Genomic DNA, 16,120 nt, shown 5'->3' with positions numbered 1-16,120 from the left:
GTTTAGATAACTATTTAGCAGTTCTATAAGACAGACAGAATCCTAATATTTTCATGATGCTTGACATGGTTTCAAAAAAATGGTACTCAGTATACTTCAATGAGAGTAAATACTTTCCTGTTGCCAAGAATAGTTTATAAAAACATTTTGTAATAATACATAATAGTTTAAATTACATACTTGTAATTAAAATAATTTTGTAACATCTCATATATCATTTAAATATTAAAATATAATTGATTCATATAATGGTTATTTAAAATCTATTACAGAATGTGTGCTAAGTAGCTTCAGTCACGTCCAACTCTTTGCAACCCCATGGACTGTAGCCCTCCAAGATCCTCTGTCCATGGGATTCTCTAGGCAAGAACAGTGGAGGGTTGCCACTCCTCCAGGGATCTTTCCAACCCAGGGATGTGCTGCTTGAATCTCATGTCTCCTGTATTTGCCAGCAGGTTCTTTACCACTAGCACCACCTGGGAAGCCCTTTGAATAGAATAGAATAGTAGCTTCTAATTTCATCTATAGCTGGTTTTGTAAAAGTATATGAAAAATTTCATAACACTAAATGGGTAAGTTACCACTGTGTCTATCTGAGACTCTGGGATCCTTCCTCCCCAGTTACGGAAAAGCCTGTGTCACCAGAAAGACAGTTGGAGAAGGAGAAAAAAGGATTATTCCTGCCCCATGCTCACCACTAGCGGGTTCCTGAGAAACACGCACAGTGTGGGTGTGGACAGGCTTTGCTGCTTGGAGGACGCTGAGCTGGGGTCACGTGACCAGGCTGGCTCCTAGAAGAATCATTTAAAGATGTTAAAATGTTATTCACAGTCAAGGTTGGCTGAGGCATGAGAAAAATTCCATCAGGTGTCTTTTCTATGGGGTTTTCTATGGGGTTTCATGTCCATTTGTGTGCAACCAAATTGGTCTTATCACCTGCCTTCTGTTCCGTGTGTGTGGCCTGCTGCCCAGCGCATTCCTGGGATGCCAGAAACACCCAAGGTGGTCGGAGACCTCATCCAGGGACCTGAAAGCACTTTACACATTGGTGATTACAAGTGTGTTTATGAGGAACCATACGCTCCTTTGTTGTTGTTTAGCCTCTGAGTCATGTCCAGCTCTTTGTGACCCCCTGGAATGTAGCCTGCCAGGCTCCTCTGTCCGTGAGGTTCTCCAGGCAAAAATACTGGAGCAGGTGGCCATTTCCTTCTCCTGGGGATCTTCCCGACCCAGGGATTGAACCCACATCTCCTGCCCGTTAGCAGGCAGATTCTTTACCACTGAGCCACCTGGGAAGCCCATATCGTTTGTAGATGGGTTTAGAAGGACAGAAAGCAGTCACTTTTCCTCCAGATGATAGAGAAGGGATAAGAAATGGTCCCCGGCCACCTTCCAGGCTGCCCTCCACACAGCCTGTTATAGGAACACGTGACTTTTTAAATAGATGCACTCACAAGCTATGAAGATTATGACTCTTGGGTATTAAAAGACTGGGTCAAAATAATTACAGACGACTACTGACCGCTTTTAAGAATTTATAGACAGGTTTGGCCTCATGCCTGAAAATTAGAGCTTGAACTCTAAAAACGATCATCCTAATATATATCTCAAGCCACTCATTTCTAATTTGTTGTAGGTGAAAAAAAGCTCTACTTTTGTGTTATTTGTGAAGAGTCCACCCAAGTTCCCTGTGTCAGGTTGGCCACAGCAAGCCCGTAAGAGGCAGTGGGAACAGCCCAGCTGCTAAGGCTTTCTTGTTCAGGGTTTATTAGGACACCTCAACCCGTCCATGCATGGGCAGCTGTGGGCAGGTAAATCTGGGTTGAATCAGGAAGATGAAGGTGGGAATCTGGGGGTGGCCAGGGCCTGAGCAGTCCCTCATGCTGTCCCTGACCTCAGGGAAGAGCCTGAGGAGAGGCAGGGTGCTGAGGGGGAGCTCACTCACTTGTCAGACCTGGTTCCTCATCTTAAAGCACCAGCTGAACAGTACCTGAGGGTCACAGAAACCCAATAAGATAATTACATCAAAGTGTCCATGCAGCAAAGTACTAAGTGATTACACTTGTCTCTGTTTTCCACCAGGTGGATCCCAGGCTGGGGGGTGGATGGATGGGGTTCTAGAAGGAATGACCCTCCCAAAGCTTGGGGAAATCGTCCATTTACTCAAAGCCTGAAATAAGTACAATTTGGGGGGGCAGGGGGTGGAGTGGCTGAGACCACCAAGAAGGGGAGGAGAGGCTCTGTTACCCTGCACCTGGAGAAAGATCTCGAAAGAAAAAAGCTTTGATTCACATTGTTAGGGTCACTTCACACCTCCTTCTGAGTTACCAAGTGCTCCTGAGCTGGGGTGGCCACGCCTCCTCCGTGTGGGGGGCGCAGCTCAGGGCAGGAGCACAGCGGGGGCGGTGGAGGGGGCGCAATTCTGGAGCTGGGGAGTTACTTCCAGAAGCTGGCAGCCCTTTCACCCCGCACCGGCAGGGCTGAGGGGCCCGCTCTGGTGACACTGCCTTCCATTCCTGCCTGTCGCTAATTATTTATCTACTCAGCCAAGATTTACAGAGCGCCCACTGAGCACCAGGAACTGTTGGGCAACAGAACCGGGAGCAAACAAAATACCAACAAATACCTGAAGATGAGTGCAGTGGAGAGAAATAAGCGGGAAAGAAGTGGTGCCAGGGGCCAGGCGGTACAGCGTGGCCAAGGGGAGGCCTCTGGGCTGGGGTGACGCCTCCTCCAGGACACCTGCTTCCAGCATCTATCCTGCCCTCTGCTGGACCCAGAGGAGTCTGTCTGCCTCTCAGGAACCTCCCATCACCAAGAACATGTCCAAATTCAACCCTAACTTCATTCTCCAGCCACATGGGGCTGCGTTCCCGTTAGCAGACTCTGACTCATTTATTCATCACGATGCAGGAGCTCCCGTGTCCGGATCCACCAGGTCCAGGAAGAGAAGGAACAAGACAGGCCTCGCCCTGACCTCTGCCGTGGAGCCCCGGTTAGTCCCCGCCCAGATCCAGCAGCAAGGGCTCTTCCAGTCCTCTGAGCACAGATAGCCCGGCCACAGATGGATGCAGCCTGTGGCTAAAGCAGTGGGATCTTGAGTTTGCTTTTTAACAGCCGCCCCATCTTTCCTCATGATCAATCAAAAAGGCCAGTGATGTGATGTATGAGATTGTGGAATTAATATAGAAGTACATTGACTTTGAGATTAAATACGGAAGCAAGTCCAGGTGCAGGTCTCCTCTGCAGCCTTACTCGATGTCCGTATTAACCCGTGGATGCAAACCTGCCCCAAAGGTCCTGCACTGCAGATATTCACACACAAACCCGCACAGACGCACACGGCCATGTCGGTCTGCTTTTCTTAGGTCATTTTTTCTATGATGGTGTCTCACTCAGTAATACGCCCCGGAACTCTCTCCAGGTCTGTGTGTAGCTCTAACGTGGTCTTTTTCCATCACCTCCACTAGCTTTGTTCATAGTGATGCTTTCTAAGGCCCACTTGACTTCACATTCCAGGATGTCTGGCTCTAGGTCAGTGATCACACCATCGTGATTATCTGGGTCGTGAAGATCTTTTTTGTACAGTTCTTCTGTGTATTCTTGCCACCTCTTCTTAATATCTTCCGCTTCTGTTAGGTCCATACCATTTCTGTCCTTTATCGAGCCCATCTTTGCATGAAATGTTCCCTTGGTGTCTCTAATTTTCTTGAAGAGATCTCTAGTCTTTCCCATTCTGTTGTTTTCCTTTATTTCTTTGCATTGATTGCTGAGGAAGGCTTTCTTATCTCTTCTTGCTATTCTTTGGAACTCTGCATTCAGATGCTTATATCTTTCCTTTTCTCCTTTGCTTTTTGCTTCTCTTCTTTTCACAGCTATTTGCAAGGCCTCCCCAGACAGCCATTTTGCTTTTTTGCATTTCTTTTCCATGGGGATGGTCTTGATCCCTGTCTCCTGTACAATGTCACGAACCTCCGTCCATAGTTCATCAGGCACTCTATCTGTCAGATCTAGTCCCTTAAATCTATTTCTCACTTCCACTGTATAATCATAAGGGATTTGATTTAGGTCATACCTGAATGGTCTAGTGGTTTTCCCTACTTTCTTCAATTTAAGCCTGAATTTGGCAATAAGGAGTTCATGGTCTGAGCCACAGTCAGCTCCTGGTCTTGTTTTTGTTGACTATATAGAGCTTCTCCATCTTTGGCTGCAAAGAACATAATCAATCTGATTTCAGTGTTGACCATCTGGTGATGTCCATGTATAGAGTCTTCTCTTGTGTTGTTGGAAGAGGGTGTTTGCTATGACCAGTGCATTTTCTTGGCAAAACTCTATTAGTTTTTGCCCTGCTTCATTCCGTATTCCAAGGCCAAATTTGCCTGTTACTCTAGGTGTTTCTTGACTTCCTACTTTTGCATTTCAGTCCCCTATAATGAAAAGGACATCTTTTTTGGGTGTTAGTTCTAAGAGGTCTTGTAGGTCTTCATAGAACCATTCAACTTCAGCTTCTTCAGCATTACTGATTGGGGCATAGACTTGGATGACTATGATATTGAATGGTTTGCCTTGAAAACGAACAGAGATCATTCTGTCATTTTTAAGATTGCATCCAAGTACTGCATTTTGGACTCTTTTGTTGACCATGATGGCTACTCCATTTCTTCTGAGGGATTCCTGCCTGCAGTAGTAGATATAATGGTCATCTGAGTTAAATAGAAAGCATCACTACGAACAAAGCTAGTGGAGGTGATGGAATTCCAGTTGAGCTATTTCAAATCCTGGAAGATGATGCTGTAAAAGTGCTGCACTCAGTATGCCAGCAAATTTGGAAAACTCAGCAGTGGCCACAGAACTGGAAAAGGTCAGTTTTCATTCCAATCCCAAAGAAAGGCAATGCCAAAGAATGCTCAAACTACCGCACAATTGCACTCATCTCACACGTTAGTAAAGTAATGCTCAAAATTCTCCAAGCCAGGCTTCAGCAATATGTGAACCATGAATTTCCTGATGTTCAAGCTGGTTTTAGAAAAGGCAGAGGAACCAGAGATCAAATTGCCAACATCTGCTGGATTATGGAAAAAGCAAGAGAGTTCCAGAAAAACATCTATTTCTGCTTTATTGACTATGCCAAAGCCTTTGACTGTGTGGATCACAATAAACTGTGGAAAATTCTTCAAGATATGGGAATACCAGACCACCTTACCGGCCTCTTGAGAAATCTGTATGCAGGTCAGGAAGCAACAGTTAGAACTGGACATGGAACAACAGACTGGTTCCAAATAGGAAAAGGAGTACGTCAAGGCTGTATATTGTCACCCTGCTTATTTAACTTTTATGCAGAGTACATCATGAGAAACGCTGGGCTGGAAGAAACACAAGCTGGAATCAAGATTGCGGGGAGAAATATCAATAACCTCAGATATGCAGATGACACCACCCTTATGGCAGAAAGTGAAGAGGAACTAAAAAGCCTCTTGATGAAAGTGAAAGTGGAGAGTGAAAAAGGTGGCTTAAAGCTCAACATTCAGAAAACAAACATCATGGCATCCGGTCCCATCACTTCATGGGAAATAGATGGGGAAACAGTGGAAACAGTGTCAGACTTTATTTTGGGGGGCTCCAAAATCACTGCAGATGGTGACTGCAGCCATGAAATTAAAAGACACTTACTCCTTGGAAGAAAAGTTATGACCAACCTAGATAGCATATTGAAAAGCAGAGACATTACTTTGCCAACAAAGGTTCGTCTAGTCAAGGCTATGGTTTTTCCAGTGGTCATGTATGGATGCGAGAGTTGGACTGTGAAGAAGGCTGAGCGCCGAAGAATTGATGCTTTTGAACTGTGGTGTTGGAGAAGACTCTTGAGAGTCCCTTGGACTGCAAGGAGATCCAACCAGTCCATTCTAAAGGAGATCAGCCCTGGGTGTGCTTTGGAAGAAATGATGCTGAAGCTGAAACTCCAGTACTTTGGCCACCTCATGCGAAGAGTTGACTCATTGGAAAAGACTCTGATGCTGGGAGGGATTGGGGGCAGGAGGAGAAGAGAGGATGAGATGGCTGGCTGGCATCACTGACTCGATGGACGTGAGTCTGGGTGAACTCCGGGAGTTGGTGATGGACAGGGAGGCCTGGCGTGCTGCGATTCATGGGGTCGTAAAGAGTTGGACATGACTGAGCGACTGAACTGAACTGAACTGAATGTTCAGAGTGGCAATTATGCCTTGTTAGTGCCTAGCTGTCACACTGTTAACAGTTTTTCACAAACAGCAACCCCCTTTCCCTGCTCCCTGGCACCTCCATCTCCTTGAAAACTACACTTCCCTTTGTAGCAAGGGCCGTGTGGATTTTCAAGCCTAACTCAGGGCTTTGCGTTTTCCCAAGTGGATTCCAACCTGCTGACCTTGGCCTATCCCTCGGCTCCATTAGACCCTCCATGGAGAAGGCAATGGCACCCCACTCCAGTACTCTTGCCTGGAAAATCCCATGGACGGAGGAGCCTGGAAGGCTGCAGTCCATGGGGTTGCTAAGAGTCGGGCACGACAGAGCCACTTCACTTTCACTTTTCACTTTCATGCATTGGAGAAAGAAATGGCAACCCACTCCAGTGTTCTTGCCTAGAGAATCCCAGGGACGGGGGAGCCTCGTGGGCTGCCGTCTATGGGGTCGCACAGAGTCGGACACAACTGAAGCAACTTAGCAGCAGCAGGCCACATATTCAGTTTATATGAATATGTTGGAAGCAATTCCTTCCAACTTCATGTCACCTGTCAGTTTAACTCGCCTAAGGCCATTTCAGCCAGTAAAAGTGTTGACCGTGGAATGCCTCCAGACTCTTCCTTTGTGCTCCACACAGTTCATTTACCAGCAGGATTTGAGTTTGGAGTTTTCCAGGTAAATGTATTTAGCTGTCTCTGGTTCTCACGTTTTCTTCTTAAGAGTAAGGATATTATGACAGACTGGGTGAACAGCCTGAGTACGTTTACAAATCTGGTATCCTCTCCAAGGACACACTCACCGAGGTCCCCACTGGTGGGGGGTACTGATAAGCACAGATGATTCCAGAAGCAGTCATGGTGTGGAGGGCAGGTGTGTCCAAACAGAACAGAAACGTGCTGGGGGTGATGGGCACGCCAAGCACCACAGGAGAGAACTGGGCCAGAAATGGTTTCTTTGGGGCCGAAAGGAGCACAGAGTAAACCGAGGAAGATGCAGCCTTTGGCCAGGAAGGGAGACAGTGTTCAGCCTGGCATTCTTCCTTTTCTTTGAGATGCTGCATGACTTATCAAGGCCTCTTTCTACCACTTGGTGATACGACTGGCTGGCCAGTTTCTGGGGAGCCCAGTATTTTGAAATCTTACCATCCAGGGCCGTAAATGCTCTGCTGAGATTATTTCTTATTCAGGACTCATCTATGGGGCAGGGAAGTCTCGTATTTAAAATGTTTTTTAAACCATCATCTAATATTAACACAGCAGCTCTAAATATTCAGTGTTATTTGGTCTTAATTCTGTTATAGATGGGAAAATCACCTAATAACATTCCACTCAAAATTTTCAGGCACTTTATTAATGTGATATTTACACAATTAATATTTATAAGACATTAAAAATGGTTTTGGGCAATTGTGACTCACAAGAACTCAATAAAGCATAAATTTTTCTCATTTGCCCTACCTTTTCCAAAAGAAACAGATCTCAGTGTTAACAGATATGTGTTTGCCTGTGTTCATAGCAGCTTTATTCACATTTGCCAAAAACTAGAAGCACTACAGGTGTCCATCGACAGATGAACAGATTTTTTTTAATGTGGCTCGCATACACAACAAAATATTATTCAGCCTGAAAAAAAAAAAGGAAATTATGACACAGGCTACCATATGGGTGAAACCTGACATTATGCTCAGTGAAATAAATCAAACACAAAAGGACAAAGACTGTAAGATTCCACTTCCTTAGGGTCCCCAGATTAGTCACATTCATGGAGATAGAAGGATGGCTTCCACGGTCTCGGGCCGGGGGACGGGGCATAACTAATGGTCTCAGCTTGGGAGGATGAGAAGCTTCTGGAGCTGGTGCTGGGGATGGTCTCACAGTGATGTGAGTGTGCTTCAAAGTGCACACACAAAATAGCTAATACGGTGAATTTTATGTCATGTATATTTTACTGTAATTTTTTAAGATGTCTTTTCTCAACACAAGAGACAATGGATTGTCTTCACACAAGACACTGCTGGTGACCATAAGCACTAAGAAGAGTTCTGGGCTCAGACATACCTCAAACACTACGAATGTCTCCAAACCAGTTTATTAGTGCTATAACGCCCCCAATAACTCCCTAAGCCCGTAGATTAACTGTAAACATGACGCAAACACAAGTCTGAGCATGGAGCCTTCCTGCCCCACAGAGAACACTCCTTTTCAAGTGCGGTCAGGTCATCCAGAGAAGAAGCCCATGTTCAGACACAGGAGGGACTTTTCCTCACCTCGGAAGTGCTCACCGTGGTCTCCGCCGCCTGTGTCAGGAGAACATTGCAAACAGAGCTACTCTCAGGATAGAGATGAAAGGCAGAGGAAGTGCCCGTGGCCAGGTCGTGAGAGCTCACGCACATCCCGGGCCCCGGGAGGTGGAGCACTGCAGCGCTGCGTCCCTGCCGTGACGGCCTGGGCTTCACCTCTGCCCCAGGCAGACGCAGCAGCGCCTGTGACACCCACACAAGTCCAGAAACTTGTAGGGGAAGAGTTTGCTCCTGACGGTCAGCACAGCTTTTACTCACAAAAAGCATTTTGATGGGCTTTTTGTTCTCAAGCATCATGACTACCTTTGCATTTCTGAAAACGTACACAAAGCTCCCAGAACAGCAAACAGAGCCATCGTCTTTACAAGAAGCAGAAAATGGACACCTCTGTGGTTGTCATCCTTTTTTGAAAAGTGATTTATCTCTGTTTTGTCAGGACAGGAAAGTCCTTCTGTTTATTGCCTAGGAGGTGGTGAGGCAGAGCTGAGCTGCTGTGTGTTTGCTGCCTCAGCGCCATTCTGAGCGGTCAGGAGACTGGGGGCGTGGGAGGTGGTGGCGTAGGGGGACCCTAGCCCCTCATGCACCCAGACCCTGGACAGCAGGGGCAGAGCCCCCGTGATCTTTCTGTCCTGACCCGCCTGAGCCTCCCGTGTGCCCTGAGATGAGACCCTAAGGAACTGAACAAAATCCCAGTCTTTTGTTTGAATTGACCAGCCCCGCCTTACCCCCAGACCCTAATAAAGGGCACCTAGGTCCTGCCTCCCCTCCCCACTCTTCTATCTGCACCTACGTCAACCCATCCTCCCAGTTTGTCCTCCAGGACCCTCAAGTCCTCAGCTTCTCTGTCCCAACTCCCGGGTCACTGTTCAGACTGCGTGCACTGCTCCACCGGGGCTCAGAGCAGAGGGTGGACACGTGGTCCCATTGGAAGAAGAAGAGACCTGAACTGGCTGATGTTCAGCACTTGGACTTTCATGCGCAGGAAAGCCCAGAGGCCGGCGAGGAAACACAGCTGACCCCAGGGATGAAGAGGGAACAGTTCTAGACTCGTCCAGGCTGGCCCCACACGGCTCTCCTTGCAGGAGAGAGGACTGCTCACCTCCTCACAGCCAGGGACAGCGCCGGAGGGAGCAGGTAAGCAGTGCCCCCAGGACAGAGGCAGCAGTGGGCTGGCCAGGCCTCGGAGCCCTTCAGTCAGAGAGGACGGTGCTGGGGAGGGAATGGTGCTCACTTGCAGATTCTAAGACAAACAGTTTCTTGGTTCTTTCGCATTTGACCATCCCTGAAGCAGAGAGCTGTGTCCTACCACTGACGACATCTCAGCATCATGACCGAGCCTTTATTCTAGTGGAACAAAGCAGAGGGATCCCCGCCTCTCAAAACTTCACTTTACGTGGCTTTGCTTTTACCAAAGACCTGCCTTCGTGCCCATTTACCATTGGCTGTGCTTTGGAGTCGACGGAGGTCAGCGTGTGTGCTGGGGAGGTGACTGTTGGGTGGCCATCGCGTTGGACCGCGAGTTTCCAGGACGCAGTGACCGGCTCAGCCCGCGGCCACACCCCCAGCCTGGTGGATGCCTTGCCGGGCCCCTGGCAGATGGGTGGTGGATCCTTCACACGGAGCAGACAGTCCTTGCCGCTTCCAGCAGAGCTCAGATTCCCTGCGACGGCGTTGCCTGCACTAGGCACTTGCCGAGTTAACGGCGTTCAAGCTGGATGGAGAGCGTCTACCCCTGACAGGCCTGTGCTCATTGAGACAAAGGAAAGGATTAAACATGCCTCATTCTTCTCGAGGGACAAGTGCTGGCAAGAGTGCACACGGCCTGTGTGTTCTCTTCTTTGGCCAAAGGCCAGCCCAGCCTCTGGAAAGAGAGTGCTGCTTCCTGAAACCTGCACACATGATCTTTCCTATCACCCTTGTGGCAACACTCTCTGCCTCGGGGACATTACACGGGAATCACTTGAAAGCAGTGTCAGTTTTTTTTTTCTTCTCTAGAGGGTCGGCGATGTGAAGACAATGACACATCTGTATACTCCCAGCAGCGGCAAGCCATGTATGAACACGTTCCCATGCATCAAGTGAAATGAATCTGGAACACGCAGAAAAGTAAGTCTGTCCCCGTGTGTGGGGACACGGGGCTCCTGGTCTGGGCACCTCGGTGTGCATGCACAGGGCAGGGGCTCAGGTCAGGTGCCCAGCATCCCTTCTGCCTCTGCCCTGCTGGCCCCCAGGGGGCCGTGGAGGAACAGAAAGGAGAAAGAGGATGTAATACGGTGTCCTGTGTCTGCCTGTTCACTCAGAACTAACCTGTGACACTTAGTTCCCAGTTGCTTCTTTCAGCAATTTTCTGAGGACTTCACTAATTATAGATGCACCTCTGGCCACTCTAAAGAACTTTCTCCGAGAACAGGAATCATGACGTGCAGACCAGTGTTTCTCAGACTGTCTGCAGTGAAAGATTGTTTTTCCCCCTCATCTCTTGGGGACCGATACTCTTTTAAGTTACAATATAAATGTCACAGCATTGATGATAAATTGCTGGAAAAGTTTCCAAGTACCAGTAATAAGAGCCATTTGGGGGCGGCAGCTGTGTACTGTATTAGACTATTTCATACCCGGGCCACCTGGATTCATCTTCAAAACCATCCCACGGGGATTTCCCTGGTGACACAGAGAATCCGCCTACCAGTGCAGGGGACACGGGTTCAATCCCTTGTCTGGGAAGGCTCCACATGCCATGGGACAACAAGCCTGTGCACCACGACTACTGAGCCCATGCTGCAACTAAGATGCAAGGCAGCCAAATAAATAAATTAATTAAGGGAAAAAAATCTGACCTCTTAAAGAAAACTACAGTCTACGTAGATGCTCTCTATTTCGTGCTGTTTTGGGCAAGCAAACCTTAACGAATGGGGAGACAATGAGGGTCAGGTCTATGATTTGAGCTTAGACATCCTCTCAGTTATCTGAAGAACATACTTAGCTCTTGTCTGATCATCGCTGCTGAGGGCAGGGACTCTGTCAGCAGGAGTTATCGGGGGGAGGGGGGCTTGCCCACCCACCTCTGCTCATTCCCATCACAGGTGTAGGTGTGGGGTGCAGAGGGGGAGCCGTCCACCCCGAGGAGTCAGGGGAGGAAAACAAGAATGACACATTAGGCAAAAGTAAAATTAAAACGAGAAGGTGATGAAGAAGAAAATGTATCCAGTAGAAGTCAAGAAGGAAACAAGCAGAAAGCAGTTGAAACAGGTGATCAGTGAAAAAAGTCCGGTTAATCAAAAGCCAGGCTGCGGTGGAGCCGAGCCTCAGATGCGGCTGTCCCCTCTATGCACCCCAGGGCAGAGGCTGCATCAGGAGCCATCTCAGGGGGCCCAGGGCGGCCAGTGCTCTTCTGGCCCCTCTCGCTCTGTGCCCTGGACGCTTGGTCTCAGAGGACCCCAGGCTCCCAGCGGATGAGGAAGCCCCCCACCTCCTGCCCTTACACAAGATGGCCCAGATGTCCTTCTGACAAATGTCCAAAGTCAGCCAGGGCACCTAGTAGGTTTTATTTAACGCACTGACACACTGAGCTGGTATCCAGCCTTGATGGGATCTGAACTCATTCCTCCCTTGTGGAAGGCTATCCTCCTCACCTCTCCACAGGTGCAGTCCCGGCACCTTTCACTGCGTCCTTCCTGCCCCCCAACCTGACCCTGTAGGGCTTCCAGCAGCGGGAACCACCCCCTTCTAGAGGACTCCAGGCACTTGTGATGGATTGAAGCAAAAGCCATTCTCTTTCCTTGGTGGCTCAGACGGTAAAGAATCTGCCTGCAATGCAGAAGACACAGGAGACCAGGTTCAATCCCTGGGTTAGGAAGATCCCCTGGAGGATGGCATGGCAACCCACTCCAGTAGTCTTTTTTTTTTTTTTTTTAAATTGAAGAATAATTGCTTTACAGAATTTTGTCAAACCTCAACATGAATCAGCCATAGGTATATATATACCTGCTCCTTTTTGAACCCCCCCATCTCCCTTCCCATCCCACCTCTCTAGGTTGATACAGAGTCCCTGTTTGAGTTTCCTGAGTCATAACAGCAAATTCCTGTTGGCTATCTATTTTACGGTTCCAAGTAGAAAAAGGAGTATGTCAAGGCTGTATATTGTCACCCTGCTTATACAACTTATATGCAGAGTACATCTTGAGAAATGCTGGGCTGGAAGAAGCACAAGCTGGAACCAAGATTGCTGGGAGAAATATCAATAACCTCAGATATGCCAATGACACCACTCTTATGGCAGAAAGTGAAGAAGAACTAAAGAGCCTCTTGATTAAGCTGAAAAAGGAAAGTGAAAAAGTTAGCTTAAAGCTCAACATTCAGAAAACTAAGATCATGGCATCTGGTCCCATCACTTCATGGCAAATAGATGGGGAAACATGGGAAACAGTGGCTGACTTTATTTTTCTGGGCTCCAAAATCACTGCAGATGGTGATTGCAGCCATGAAATTAAAAGATGCTTACTCCTTGGAAGGAAAGTTATGGCTAACCTAGACAGCATATTAAAAAGCAGAGACATTACTTTGTCAACAAAGGTCCGTCTAGTCAAGGCTATGGTTTTTCCAGTGGTCATGTATGGATGTGAGAGTTGGACTATAAAGAAAGCTGAGCACTGAAGAATTGATGCTTTTGAACTGTGGTGTTGGAGAAGACTCTTGAGGGTCCTTTGGACTGCAAGGAGATCCAACCAGTCCATTCTGAAGGAGATCAGCCCTGGGATTTCTTTAGAAGGAATGATGCTGAAGCTGAAACTCCAGTACTTTGGCCACCTCATGCGAAGAGCTGACTCATTGGAAAAGACTCTGATGCTGGGAGGGATTGGGGGCAGGAGGAGAAGAGAGGATGAGATGGCTGGATGGCATTACTGACTCGATGGACGTGAGTCTGGGTGAACTCCAGGAGTTGGTGATGGACAGGGAGGCCTGGCGTGCTATGGTTCATGGGGTCACAAAGAGTTGGACACGACTGAGCTACTGAACTGAACTGAACTGAATGTAAGTTTCCATGTTACTCTTTCCATACATCTCACACTCTCCTCCCCTCTCCCCATGTCTGTAAGTCTATTCTCTGTGCCTGTTTCTCCATAGCTGCCCTATAAATAAATTCTTCAAAACCATTTTTCTAGATTCCATATACGTGCATTAGAATACCATATTTATCTTTCTCATTCTGACTCACTTCACTCTGTATAATAGGTTCTAGGTTCATCCACATCATCAGAACTGACTCAAATACGTTTCTTTTTATGGCTGAGTAATATTCCATTGTGTATATGTACCACAACTTCTTTATCTGTTCATCTGTCGATGGGTATCTAGGTTGATTCCATGTTCTAGCTATTGTGAATAATGCTGCAATGAACAATGAGATACATGTGTCTTTTGCAACCCTGGTTTCCTCTGGATATATGCCTAGGAGTGGGATTGCTGAGTCATATGGTGGTTTTATTCCTAGTTTTTAAAGGAATCTCCATACCATCTTCTGTAGTGGCTGTATCAGTTTACACTCCCACCAACAGTGCAAGAGCATTTCCATTTCTCCACACCCTCTCCAGCATTTATTGTTTTTATACTTTTTGATGATGGGCATTCTGACTGATGTGAGGTGATATCTCATTGTGATTTTGATTTGCATTTCTTGAGCGACAGAGAAGGCAATGGCACCCCACTCCAGTACTCTTGCCTGGAAAATCCCATGGACGGAGGAGCCTGGTGGGCTGCAGTCCATGGGGTCGCGAAGAGTTGGACACAACTGAGTGACTTCACTTTCACTTTTCACTTTCAAGCATTGGAGAAGGAAATGGCAACCAAATTCAGTGTTCTTGCCTGGAGAATCCCAGGGACAGGGGAGCCTGGTGGGCTGCCATCTGTGGGGTTGCACAGAGTCGGACACAACTGAAGCGACTTAGCAGCAGCAGCAGCAGCAATAATGAGTGATGTTGAGCATCTTTTCATGTGTTTGTTAGCCATCTGTATGTCTTCTTTGGAGAGATGTCTGTTTAGGTCTTTTTCCCCGCTTTTTGATTAGGTTGTTTGTTTTTCTGGTATTGAGTTGTATGAGCTGCTTGTATATTTTAGAAATTAATCCTTTGTCAGTTGTTTCATTTGCTATTAGTTTCTCCCATTCCGAGGGTTGTCTTTTCACCTTGCTTAGAGTTTCCTTCGGAGAAGGCAATGGCAACCCACTCCAGAACTCTTGCTTGGAAAATCCCATGGACGGAGGAGCCTGGTAGGCTGCAGTCCATGGGGTCGCTAAGAGTCGGACACAACTGAGCGACTTCACTTTCACTTTTCACTTTCATGCATTGGAGAAGGAAATGGCAACCCACTCCAGTGTTCTTGCCTGGAGAATCCCAGGGATGGGGGAGCCTGGTGGGCCGCCGTCTCTGGGGTTGCACAGAGTTGGACACGACTGAAGCGACTTAGCAGCAGCAGAGTTTCCTTTGCTGTGCAAAAGCTTTTAAGTTTAATCAGGTCTCACTTTACTTTTGTTTTTATTTCTATTACTTTAGGAGGTAGGTCATGGAGGATCTTGCTTTGATTTATGTCATCAAGTGTTCTGCCTATGTTTTCCTCTAAGAGTTTTATAGTTTCTGGTCTTACATTTAGGTCTTTAATCCATTTTGAGTTTATCTTTGTGTATGGTGTTAGAGGTATTCTCATTTCATTCTTTTACATGTAGCTGTCCAGTTTTCCCAGCACCATTTACTGAAGAGGCTGTCTTTGCCCCTTTGTATGTTCTCTCCTCCTTTGTCAAAAATAAGGTACCCAGAGGTGCATGGGTTTATCTCTGGACTCTCTATCTTGTTCCATTGGTGTATATTTCTGTTTTTGTGCCGGTACCATACTGTCTTGGTGACTGTAGCGTTGTAGTATAATCTGAAGTCAGGAAGCTTGATTCCTCCAGCTCCACTCTTCTTTCTCAAGACTGCTTTGGCTATTCAGGGCTTTTTGTGCTTTCATATGAATTGTGAAATTTTTTGTTGTAGTTCTGTGAAAAATGCCATTGGTAATTTGATAGGGATCACATTGAATCTGTAGATTGCATTTGGAAGTATAGTCATTTTACTCCTTGGAAGAAAAGTTATGACTAACCTAGATAGCATATTCAAAAGCAGAGACATTACTTTGCCAACAAAGGTCCGTCTAGCCAAGGCTATGGTTTTTCCAGTGGTCATGTGTGGATGTGAGAGTTGGACTGTGAAAAAGGCTGAGCGCCGAAGAATTGATGCTTTTGAACTGTGATGTTGGAGAAGACTCTTGAGAGTCCCTTGGACTGCAAGGAGACCCAACCAGTCCATTCTGAAGGAGATCAGCCCTGGGATTTCTTTGGAAGGAATGATGCTGAAGCTGAATGCTATGCTATGCTAAGTCACTTCAGTCGTGTTGGACTCTGTGCAACCCCATAGACAGCAGCCCACCAGGCTCCCCCATCCCTGGGATTCTCCAGGCAAGAACACTGGAGTGGGTTGCCATTTCCTTCTCCAATGCATGAAATTGAAAAGTGAAAGTGAAGTCGCTCAGTCGTGTCCGACTCTTAGCAACCCCATGGATTGCAGCCTAGTAGGC

This window comes from Bubalus bubalis, chromosome 13 (genome assembly GCF_019923935.1).
Source record: "Bubalus bubalis isolate 160015118507 breed Murrah chromosome 13, NDDB_SH_1, whole genome shotgun sequence".
In the NCBI taxonomy this organism is placed as follows: Eukaryota; Metazoa; Chordata; class Mammalia; order Artiodactyla; family Bovidae; genus Bubalus; species Bubalus bubalis.
Note: the sequence above shows the minus strand (reverse complement) of the source record.